The sequence below is a fragment of the Dreissena polymorpha genome, chromosome 6, assembly GCF_020536995.1.
Source record: "Dreissena polymorpha isolate Duluth1 chromosome 6, UMN_Dpol_1.0, whole genome shotgun sequence".
Classification (NCBI taxonomy): Eukaryota; Metazoa; Mollusca; class Bivalvia; order Myida; family Dreissenidae; genus Dreissena; species Dreissena polymorpha.
In genome coordinates this window covers 55553650-55566321 of record NC_068360.1, presented here as the reverse complement: position 1 = coordinate 55566321, position 12672 = coordinate 55553650, and positions in this window count along the sequence as shown.

Here is a 12672-nt window from a genome sequence, read left to right as displayed (position 1 = left end):
TTGGGCGCCCATAAATGTTATTACATGTATATTCAAGAGAAGCTTGTCCGTATGTTTTTATAAACATTGAATGCAGATTAATCGCCCTTGCTAACATTTGTGGGCCGCAATGGGGAAACCAAATATATATTAAAATAGTTCCTGTCAAATAACAGAAAAATATCGATAATTGTCCCTGTTAGTTTTCACTGTCTGAAACAGTAAAATATCAGCTTTGATTAACTGATATTTCTCTATTAACAATCGGAAAGCATAAAATAAACACGAATTATATTACGAAATGTTTTATTTTAAATTGATTGTAATCTATTTTAGTATTCCAGATCATTAATTAGCTTATATTTGTTATTGAACATTCTCATTGTTCAGCTTTATTTATATATGATGGTACATTTGCAAATGATTCATATAACCCTATCAAATGGAGGATCGCATTCAACAGCACTTATGTTTTTGTGTATTTAAGACATTGCCAAATACATAAAACCAATTATTTTACCTTAGAAAATTCCGACTTAATTTGTATTGTTCTGTAAATATAATATTATTGCTTGCAAACTGGTCAATTCTAACTAGTTGTGTATTTAAAAAGACGAGCATTGAATCAGCAATTTTCGCATTCAACAAAAGCATGTGTAATATGAAAATAGCCATGCTTCTATATTTTAGTGTTAAGGTAAAAGGAAGGCAATAGTTGTTTTTTCTTATTTGTTGTACTGTCTTTGAATACCAGATTAATTTAAAGGATGTGCTTTAACACGAAACAATACAATATGATATTCGTAACTTATCTGCCAACGGGTTTGTTTACAATAACAAATAAGAATTAGAAATGTCAGTGTTAAGGTAATGAAATTGCATGTTTCATGTGTGATATTGTGTGCACATGATACAGATGTATTGTCGAATTATTATAGTTACACTTAATAATATAACTATGTACAACAATTTAAACATTTGTGCATATCAATAATCTTGTCCATTTGATTCATTTTAATAATTTCACTTGACATGGTGAATGTTATGCCCACAGTGTATGCTAAGAGATTGTATTTATAAATACAAGTGTACGCATGCGAAAGGTGATTTTGCCAGGTCATATGTTCAAATAACCTTTCCTTAATGATGCACTTATATAGAACCACCTTGTTGTTGTACATTTCTTATTGAGTCAGGTCAATGTAATACCCTCGGTGTACACTTATAATTTTATATCCCATAGTCATTGTATATTACGCAAACGCCGGTCTCCAGTGTTTTGTATGTTTTATTAAATGTGTTCTTCTTAAAATTTGACCCAGCATTTGTACAAATCTTGCAAGATATGTACATTTCAAGAAAGGAGTTTCATTTCTGCGTTGAATTAGACCAAGTTCGTGAAAATCGCTAAACAACTGATGACGTTATGGCTGTTTACAGCGATGCACCCCGTTTTCGAGTCATTTTGAGTTTTCAAGAAAAAGTTGATTTTTCGTTATAATTTGATTATTTATCGTTCAAAATTATGTTTGAAATAATTAATATCATAGTCACACGCTAACAACCTGTGCTTATACGGAGTTTCTTCATTTATTTGGAAAAATATGTTGAGTACTTACATAGGGTTAATTTTTGCTTTTTAATCCTAAAACTTGCAAGCGTGTTAGTTTTTGTTTTCAGCGGTTCCGAGTTCGAATGCCGTTGAAGGCAATATTTTTTTTTCATCTTCATCTAGCGATTGTAGTATGTTCAGACTATTTAAAACATTAAATGTTAGTTAGTTAACACATTAAATGACCGTTTTCAAAAAATAAGAAAACTGTGAACAAGTCCCTTCAAATAGTGACCAATGAGTGCTACCAGCAAACAGTTCGTCAACAGAATCCATATCAAAAAATCCTTTCAAAGGGAAACATCACACGTTGGTTACCGCCATGGGTAATTAAAGACATAACATATTAAAGACGTACACACACAATTGACAATTTGAAAAAATGGTACATCCATCTTTTTGTTTCAGGATTTAAATTATATTTCAGGTACAATGCCATCTTTCAATATTTACTTTTTCTTGCGAACAGATATATACCGTTGTATTTCAAAAGAGGCGATATGTGCTCTGCAATTGTGTAGCCTTAGCTGTAACTGTGTATTGCCATTATATATGCGTCGCGCTCGGGAAAACCTTGCTTGTGCTAATCTGGGGCGATACTGTCCGCTAGACTTGATTATAGTTCCAAAGAGAACTCCTCTACACGAAAATAACCATAAAGGCGTTAAGTGTCTTCCCTGAAATGTCTCGGCGGACTGCACTGGCTTCTATGGGACGATACTCTACGCACATTCATTAAACCGGTTGTCCCGGAAAGCGACTCTATTATGTATTCCCCGTAATACACCCCGTTATTCACCGGAAGAAAACAACACATTTCTTTTGTATTCTAGCAACTATTCCATAAGAAACATATTGATGTTACAACTGATCCTTAACAACGTTGTCATGTTTATGGTCAGCGATGCCTAATAAGCCCCGCCTTCTGCCTGACTCAACCTTATAACCGTTCGATAGTATCATCAGAAGTATCTAAAAGGCCAACAGACACGCCGGGTATGCGGATACTTTGATAACAGATGGCACTTCGATACCAGATAACAACAAAAGCCACGCGCGAGAGTTAAGTTCTTCAGCTTTTTTGAATTTATGTTCTGTTCATTTGGTTTTCAGACACGTAACATTGTTTGGTCGATTAATGGTATAGTACTTCGTATTGCGGAGCAAGAAAGTCGTGATAAAAAACAGTGGATTATAAAAAAGAGATTAAATTGCATCGATAATCGTCATGAATTCGATGATCAGTACGTATTTCAACAAAATAAAATACTTGGAAATAAATCAAGAACCTGCCAACGAATCGAAATAAAAGATCAATATATCCATTAATGTTACAACGTGTTAAATTTTAGTTGAATAACGTTTTTGAGGAAATTCAAATGTTTTAAGAGTTGGATACCAAATTTTCATGGACACTTCTTTTACCGATCATCTCAAAGAAAATGGCACTTCGATTCCAGATAACTCGACACTTTTTACCAGATATAACACCCGCTATTTAGTGAATCAGAAAAGCAGAATTTGCTGTGGAATACTGCTAAAGTAAACAGGCTATACATAAAAATGTATGTACTGATCTAAATTAAAAACGAATTACCGAAACATGTTCTTATCTCTTTGGAATATGATAATAAAAGGGTAAAGGAAGTGTACAGCTCAATATAAAGAGAGCACCAATTACAAAGGATTTTATGAGGTGTATTGGCCGCTTTAAGACTCCTTGCTCCCCTTATCTAGAGTCCTGCCATAAGTTCAATTAACACAGTCGTGTTGATCCACATGATCCGTTGTATTTTCAATTATCTTAATCTCAATTTACCACTTAAAAACAAGTTTATTATTTAGACAATTATTTTCGGTCGTAACTTGAAATATATAACTTTGGAAATACGCATTTGAATCTTATTTAAAATTTTCACATATAATTTTAATTATATAAATTAATAGTGATAAGATTTTCAAAATGATTGGTAAGAATATCTATAATATACATAAATGCATTTTAGGTAGAAGATAAAACTCGGTTATCAGAGAGCCCAATTTGTTGAAAGTCTCTGTTATCCGAAGTGCCCTATATCGGGAATCAAAGTATCCGCAACTTCATGCATACCACCTATTAAAACATGCTCTATATTCGTTTATATTTCATTTAATACTATCAAAATTTCAGTATTTGAAGCACAGAGATTACTCTACATGCTGGAATATCATACAATTTCTTGCAATATTTCTAAGTAGTTTTATTTTGTTAAAATGTTTACTGTTCATCCAGTTTATGCTGTTTTCCGACCGAATGTTCTGTTTTTTTGGTAAAAATCTTCCATTCTTCGGTGATGTTTTTCTTTGCAATACAAAAAGATACACCATTTATAAACTCGACCATGCGCCTTGTCTAAAAAAACTAATCTTTATGATATAACTTTACAACAACTGATGAACTTACCTCTCGCGCTTGGCTTTTGTTGCTATCTGGTATCAAAAGGCCATCTGTTATCAAAGTATCCGCATACCCAGCGTGAACAGACACGTGCAGACAAATAATAATAATATGTTATAAAGGAATGTACTATAATAAGATTGAAATTAAAACGCTGACACAAATATTTAGTGCTAAAATAGGACGAATTTGATAATTGGTAATTTCCGGAAATAGTTCAGTAATTTCCGCCTTTATTTACTCTGATAACGCACGGTTTGCACTGGCTTCCTTCGCCGTCAAATAATACTCTTTGAAACAAAGCATATTCACGCTGAAGGGTATACATTTGATGGAGATGCGGACCACCATGATGAACGCGCCCGACAAGGCGAATGCCTCGATGAACATCTCATACAGATACGGCACGACGAACTGGCCCAGGTTCGTGCAAATGGTGAGGCAGACCAACGGGACCCCGTGATCCATGTGGAATACCCAGCTGACCGTTATGAAGGCCGCGAGGTAGCAAGTGCACATCCCCATACATGTTAGTGTTTTAGTCGCGTTATGCGAAAACTTGGCTTAATGCATGTGCCTAAAAATGTCAACCCAGATAAGCCTTTTCAGTCTGCACAGGCTAATCTGGTTAGACACTGCTCGCTTAATTGCAGTTTTCGTTTAAAGGAAGTTTATCCTAAGCGAAAAATAAGTTGATACAGAAAGCGTCGTTCCTGAAGAGCCTGTATGGACTGCATTGATTAAGCTGGAACGACACTTTACGCATATGCATTTAGCCTGTTTTTCCAGAGTGTGACCATTTGTTAGTCGCAAGATCGCAAGAGCACATCCCCATACCTGTTTTTATTGGTCATACGTTGGTACCATTTGAATGCTTTTGCCGTTATGCAAAAATGGGTCTTATGTCATATGCGGCCTGCGCATCCGCACAGTCTGGTCAGGAGCTACCCACTTCGCTATTGCGCAGACTGGTAAGAAGCTACGGTGGCCGTATATGGCATTAGACCAATTTTCGTATGACGCGAATTATGTTTTATAAAGATAAGTGAAGAACACTCAGCTCACGTTTTGCCATCAGATAGCAACAGAACATTACCATATCTGTTATAGGGAATAATAAATTTAAGTTGCGTGAAGCGAGGCTTAGAAAAAACAACCACGGGCCCGTATTTACAAACCGATCCTAAGACATAAGTCTAAAACAAACCCGGGCCCGTATTCACAAACCGATCCTAAGACATAAGTCTAAAACAAAATTCCAGGCCCGTATTCACAAACCAATCCTAAGACATAAGTCTAAAACAATCCCAGGCCCGTATTCACAAACCGATCCTAAGACATAAGTCTAAAACAAACCCGGGCCGTTATTCACAAACCGATCCTTAGACAGTCTAAAAAGGAATATACAAAAAACGGTCACGTACTCAAACTTCTTGAAAGTCAAGTCTTGCGTGGTACTTAATGCATGTAGTTATTTAACTATTTATTAAGAACAATATGTTAATGATATAAGCACAAGTGTTAGCCTGTATGTATGCAAAATATGGGCTATTTTAATTGAGTCTAAGACTATACTTTATTCTTGTTAAGTCTTAAAAGAAGTACGGGCCCTGAACCTCAAACCTTTTGAGTTGTTTGGTTTTATTATGAACGTATCTGGTTTCGACTCTAACGTGATTTGTTATGTTATTATATTAAACTTACAAATTTACTTTGAGCATAATTTACCCCATACGTAATCAAACACAGAAAGTAACGTATGTTGTTTATATGGATTATCAGATGATTTTTTTACGATGAAAAGGTTAACATAACATGATAACAAATACCAAACACAATTCAAGTTAAATTACAGCCTTACACTAAATGTTATTATGAATCAACCAATAAATGATCTATATGACCGCAGTCGCGGTAATACAATTCTGAACAAGGTCTAGGAACATGCTTGTCAATGTTCTCATTTTAATGCAGGACTTTAAATAAGGCGGCATATAAGTGACACATTGCCCGTATTAACCGGTTTACCCCTACCTGACTGCTCGGATGTCCGGCCGTCTCGGCTTTCATTCTGCCATGTATTGATTGAATATATAATAACTTAGAACAAATGAAGACCATCATACGATGGCCTGTTAAACATGTTAAACAACCGGTTCAATATCTCAAAGGTTATGTCACATTTAAAGATACATTTTCACGTTAAAGTAAATTGACAAAACTAAAACAAAAGGGTTTCAGATTCCCAAATGTGTTTTGTAGCTATGATATGTGTGAGAAAACACTTCTACTGAACATAACCATGCTCTAAAATATCCATATAATGCATCTTTTGAGGATTTAAAAAACCTGAAAATTGTAAGGCGTTGCAACGCGAAACGATTGAATAATTTGGAGAGTTTTGTTGTTATCGTTATATTGTGTGACACTACGAGGATTGCTTATATAAATAATAAAATGCATCACTAATTGTAATATAACGAATGGCCGAGTGGTACACACGTTAGACTTTTACTCCAGGGACCAATGGTTCGAGCCAAGTTGAGGGTTTACTGGAGATTTTTAGATCCAATGTTTGCATGTATCATTATTAAGCATTTAATGACAAACTGCAATAGATGCCATTTGTGAAAAGGTCCCTTAAAGAAATATTTGACAATTAACCTTCTTCAACAATTCCTGTGACATCAATAGCATTGCCAAATATCGATGAACTTTTAACATATAAAGGCACAAATGTAAACCTTCATAAGACGTGACTTGTTTAACACACGTATTTATGCTTTTGATGTCAAGGTAATATGTAAAAAGGACTTTACAAATGTTTCCATAACAAACACAAACTTTTTTGGACTGTTACGTTGTCATTGATTATGCAACTTTAAAACAACTGACCACAAGTGATTATCAACAAGAGACGGTGTGCCTCGTGCATAGTTCGTCTCCTTTTGTAAAAAGTCATGCACACATGTACAGACCAAAAATAAAATTTAGCTATCGAAAAGCTTAGGTGGACTTTTGAGTCAAACTTGGAATAGGAGGGCATCTGTTACCTTTTTGAATACCCCGTACATTCTATTCGTTCCAATGGAAGCATTAGGCACAAGTGATTGCAAGCCTACTTTACGACATGAACAATAAATTCATCAAAAACTAATACGCAAATATAAAGTTAGGATAGCATGTACTGATCGAAGTCTATGTCAGCCTAGTATCCAATTACCCATACTGAAACGTTCCAATACTGGGAACGTTGCCATGTTATGTTTCTTGTTAAAATTATGATATCAACAATATGGTACTTATATAGTACAAGGCAACTTCCAACGAAAGCCATTATTTAAAACATAATGATGGTTATTTGCAACATCACTGTCTTATTGGTAATTCACAGAGAACACATAATGGGCTAATTATAGCGTTGTTTTCTCTTGTTCTTTAGGATATTGATTTACCTCCACCCTAAATGACGTGTAGTTTTGATAACTTGCTCAAGACAATTTTCTGTTAATCGCATTAGTGGGTAAATACAGCATATGAACAAAGAAACTGATAATGGTCTTCCTGCCACACTTAACACATAACATACACATATTATCGTGAAACCTGTTTTCTGTTGTCTTATTTTCATCTCTCATAAAACATCGTAATTCGCTTTTTTTAAACACTTGCCGTCATATTTTACTTAAATTAACAATCTCCTGGAATATTTATTAGCAATAATGTCCGGATTTCCATTAGCGGGTATTGTTTAACTGATGTGTTCTCCATTTGAGTCTCATCAATCACTCACCGAAAACTATAATCACGGCCATAAAATCCCACAATATGCTGTATCTTAAATGATGATCTTCAATTCTGCACGACTAAAATATAATAGAAAGCCTCTTCCAGTGCATGTTATATTTTATTTTGACACTTAAAATGGATCTCAGTTACAAAATATTCTGAACATAATGTTTTTTTTTGGAATATAATGACCTCGAGAGTTATCAATAAATAACGTTTGCACAACATGTAAAGAATGCTTTAACCCACGATTATCCTAATTGGCTTGTTGGGTACGTGGAAAGAAAAAACACATTTTGTATGTCAACTCGTAACAGTCAATCTCGCAGGTACATGCTATACTAAATATAATTTTAACAATAACATATATTGATGGACACGGCTGCCAGCTATGTGGTGCAAACATGTTTCTAATGGTCAATGTAAATGAAGACACATAGAGTACACATGTTATTTCTTATTCAGGCATTGATTTAGAACAACAAAATCAGTCAAATTTCTTATTTTCTATTGTTAAGCAACCAAATAAAGTCTCAACTGACAATAAAGAGCATATGAAACACACGTGCACTATTTTTATTGACAATTGGATGGAAATGATTATACACAAAAGGAATGATACATTTAAATGAACCATATGCTAAAGAACAATTACTGAACAATGGTCACTTAACTATTTATGGACATGGACTTACTATGTATTTATTAGAGACCATAACATCTTATTTTTCGAATTTATTATTGAAAATTAAATTGTATAATTAGAACTTTCATAATTGTATTGATTTTAGTTTTAATTATCATAGCATAATTATAAACGTTGTGATTAGTCTTCGATTGGTTGCATAGTGTATATGTCATTTGTCACATTTCTTAAATAAGCGTGTAGTTTTGTCAATATTTTTTTTCTTTGAAATTGTTATGATGTTTATTACTTTTATTTTTATGTTTATGTGTATCTTTAGTACGACTAATAGTTATAAACAGACAACTGACATCGTCGTAACTGCAATTTATATTTAAAAAATGCACGCAATATTTTTCACACTTTAGTAAATAAAATATTGCCATAGTATGAGTGTATTATTCTAGTCAATACCTATCATGAACAATCTTTTTTTTTTACTCCGCAAACACTAGCATGAAATTAATACAACATATTTGCTTGACAACTTGAAAACCTGTAAACATATACCTTGTCCATACAGCTTGACACCAAACACGGTGGCTAAAATCCAATGAGAAGTTATATACAATACAAAACACGCAATAGGAGACGTGGTACAGTGCTTAATATTCTATTATATTGTGTCGACCGATCAGTGTCATCAGGTCGCAAATTATATTGCAACGCCGTTATGAATTATAAATTAACAAATATACGACATGACATACTATCCACTGAGGGTCTTTACATTGGCAATAGCGTTGAGATCACATTAATGGCGTATATTCAAGCTATGCCGGTATAATAGCGAAAAGGCAATTTTCAACTATAGTCCATAAAATATAATGCTATGACACTATGATAAAGTGTATCAGGTGAATACTTATTTTGGCATGATTGAGTATACTGCATCTATAATTTGCATATGCTCGGAAGTCGGTTGCGTTGTGTATCTTAAAGTGTTAAGTGTGTTCCATCAAACGTTCATGAATGCAATCCACGATGTCACGGCTTTTACGCGTGACATAATTTTTCCATAGCATGATTATAAGATGTCGGTATTGAATTACGGCGTTTACAAATATAAGCAAAGTCTGGGCCTCAAATGTCAAAATATCAACATGAAGAACTCTTTAAATGTTAACGACACAATTTAACCAAGTCATTTTTATGATTCCACCAAACATAATAGTTCATGCTTGTTCATATGTTATGTCGTTGTAATGACAGAATAGGTAACAAACTAATCACAAACGCAATATGTCATATATTCTTTACACATTTCAAATATGCCATTACGTTTTGAACATTTGGTATCGGATAATAAGGGGGTTCAACTTTATGCGCTCGTGTTAGTTTTAGTAATATACGTATTGTTAATTTTCAATTACTGTTCATAAAGTGTCATTTTTAATTGAATAACTTATTGCAATTTTCAACAATATATTGCGTTCTTATATTGCCATACAAACAAAGTCGGACATTGTTAAACATGGGCGATCACATATAATCACGTATGACACAGATCGCGACGCTCTTCGGCATTACAAACATACAATCTTTATGGTATATGTACCAATACGTGTTAGATAATGTTGAGGTTTTATATTGTTCAAGGCCTTGACATCAGTTTTTTTTTCCGGAACCACAGTAAGACTGTTATTGTAATTAAAAAATATTTTTACAATGTATAAAAAATGCACGTAAATATTACAATTTAATAATTATTTCAGTATTGAAGTCTTCCATGTATCTGTAGCAAAAAGGGGCGCTACATAATTGGCTTATTCACCAGATATTCATTAAATGACAAGTACTTCATTGAAGTTGTAGAGCTCGTTGAGTTTTCGAAAGTTTAACACTGTCAAACAATATTTGTCAGTAGAAACCAAACTATGTGATTTTTGAGAAATTGCTGGAAAGTTTGAATCATAGATAAATATATTTCATTTTATTGCTATGTATGCTAGTATTATAGATGAAGGGGATAAGGGTTCACACTATTAATTTCACCGTTGAGTGTGTGTGTGTTTTTCAAAGAAGTCTTGTTTATTGTATCTATTTGTAATTAGTTTTAAAATGCTTTGTGTAATAAATAAGTGTTCGTTAACATACAAAGATCGAAGTAAGTTATTAGTGGTACAGTTTGCATATATTGTGACGAATATTCATATTTTCATAGTTGAATCCATTGAATGAAGGTAATGCATTATGTGTTGAAAAATACAAACAATTATTAATAACGTTATGTAGTAACTATTCATTTAAAGAAAATGTGTATAGCACGTGGGATATTTGGTTTAAAAAAGTATTATTTCATGAACCATCCCTATAATCACGCTGTCTCTTTGACAATTCCTGCACTGGGTGATGTATGATATTTTTCACTACTTTACGATTTTAATAATGCTATTTTTTCAAAAACGGTGTTGTAACGTTTTAATTCCATATTAACAATTTATCACAGTCTATAAACATGAATGTAAATATTTCATCATTTGATACAATGTTTGCTATTATCAAAAATCTCGCCTATTTCGTACTATAGTCCGGAGTCATATGTATATGAATATGTTCGGATGAAGAACATTGAACTTGAAACGCGCTATTTAGATTTTTTTTTCTACTTAAAAAATACTCTGTATCAAGCTGTTACTTAACTGTATATGTTATCGCAATTAACGACAGCGCTCAAGAAATCGTCCTTTTGCAAACCAGCTTTATTAAGCTAAACGGAAAGTAAAAGAGCGACATCTGCTCACCTTCTTTATATACCCGGTCTATTAAAACTAATATAAATACGTTATCATCATACTATGTTAAATATTACAATGTGGCCGGTAATACTACGTCTTATTTTGCTATGACTGCATCTATTATGTGCAAGTGTCTTTCATTCAAGCTAGTCGAGGGAAGACCAGCAAACATATTTGAATGTCCAAAGTGGTCACCCGACTTCTGTGTTTAATACTATTTTAATAATTTAAAAAGAAATGATCTTATTGTTGCAACTGTATGCCTGTATCAGTACAATATCGTTGCATATACCATTATTCAGTAGGGACAAACAGCCATTGAATGAACATCAAACGTTCCGAATACCCGTTGTCGGGCTTCTTTAAAGACAAACTACAAATATCAATTAAAGTGCGCATAGGGAAAATTTCAGTCAAATCATAGCATACATTTGAAGAAATAGATACAGTCATATTGGATTTAATTGTTTTGCTAATCTAGCATACCACCACATTCAAGATCGCCCGATCGACACGAAGAACTATGTCACTAAACTATGTGACTATAAATGTAAAAAATATTTCCCATGAATGACACTACTAAATATGTTTTGTTAAGATTAACAGACTCAGGAAAAACAACGCGATAATTCAGTACATAAAGCACTTGAAAATGACATTACAAAAGTACAATGCCGTTAATTCCAATTCGACAGGATAATGAGTAATTAAAAAAAAATCACTCAAAGAGTTTGTTTCACACGTGTTATTAAACGAAGAAAATTAATGGCTCCTTGGTTAAGTGTAACATGTAATATGATCTTGCTTGGCTAACACAGAAGCACTCGTCAAATATTAACTGGTCGCATTGTCTTAATACCTACTGAATCAGGTTTGACAATAAATTGTCGTGATGTTTTGTAGAATTTATTTGTGTGACAATATTTTCAACTAAATAGAGTACAATCACTTAATGATAGGTAATTGATCTAATGATATTATCATATGATGAAGTGAATATGCATGTTCGTTGTCCAACTCGGTAGAAGTAGACAGGTTCCAACATCTTTGTTCATGTTTATATCTAAATCGCGTAGTTGTAGACTCATAAGTCGTAAACAGGTGTTTACTTACTAATTACATTGTTTCGCTATTACATAGCGTCAATATTAGATGATATTTGATAGAAAATAATAATTGTATGTAAAATGTGAAGTTTCAAGCAATTTGCTTTGTTCAACACAAAAGCACACACACAAATAGATTTAGGACCGTGATTGGTTCATACAATCATGTAGCGCGTTGGCTCTCTCTACGTGCTTGCACTCGATAAACGACGCTATGTTGACGCGAAACTTCGCCTTTATTGCTTTTAAGGTCATTGTAGCAAAATACCATTATTACGGTCTATAGAAATGGCCGTTAGCAACTATTTTTCGTCGTCAATTAGGCT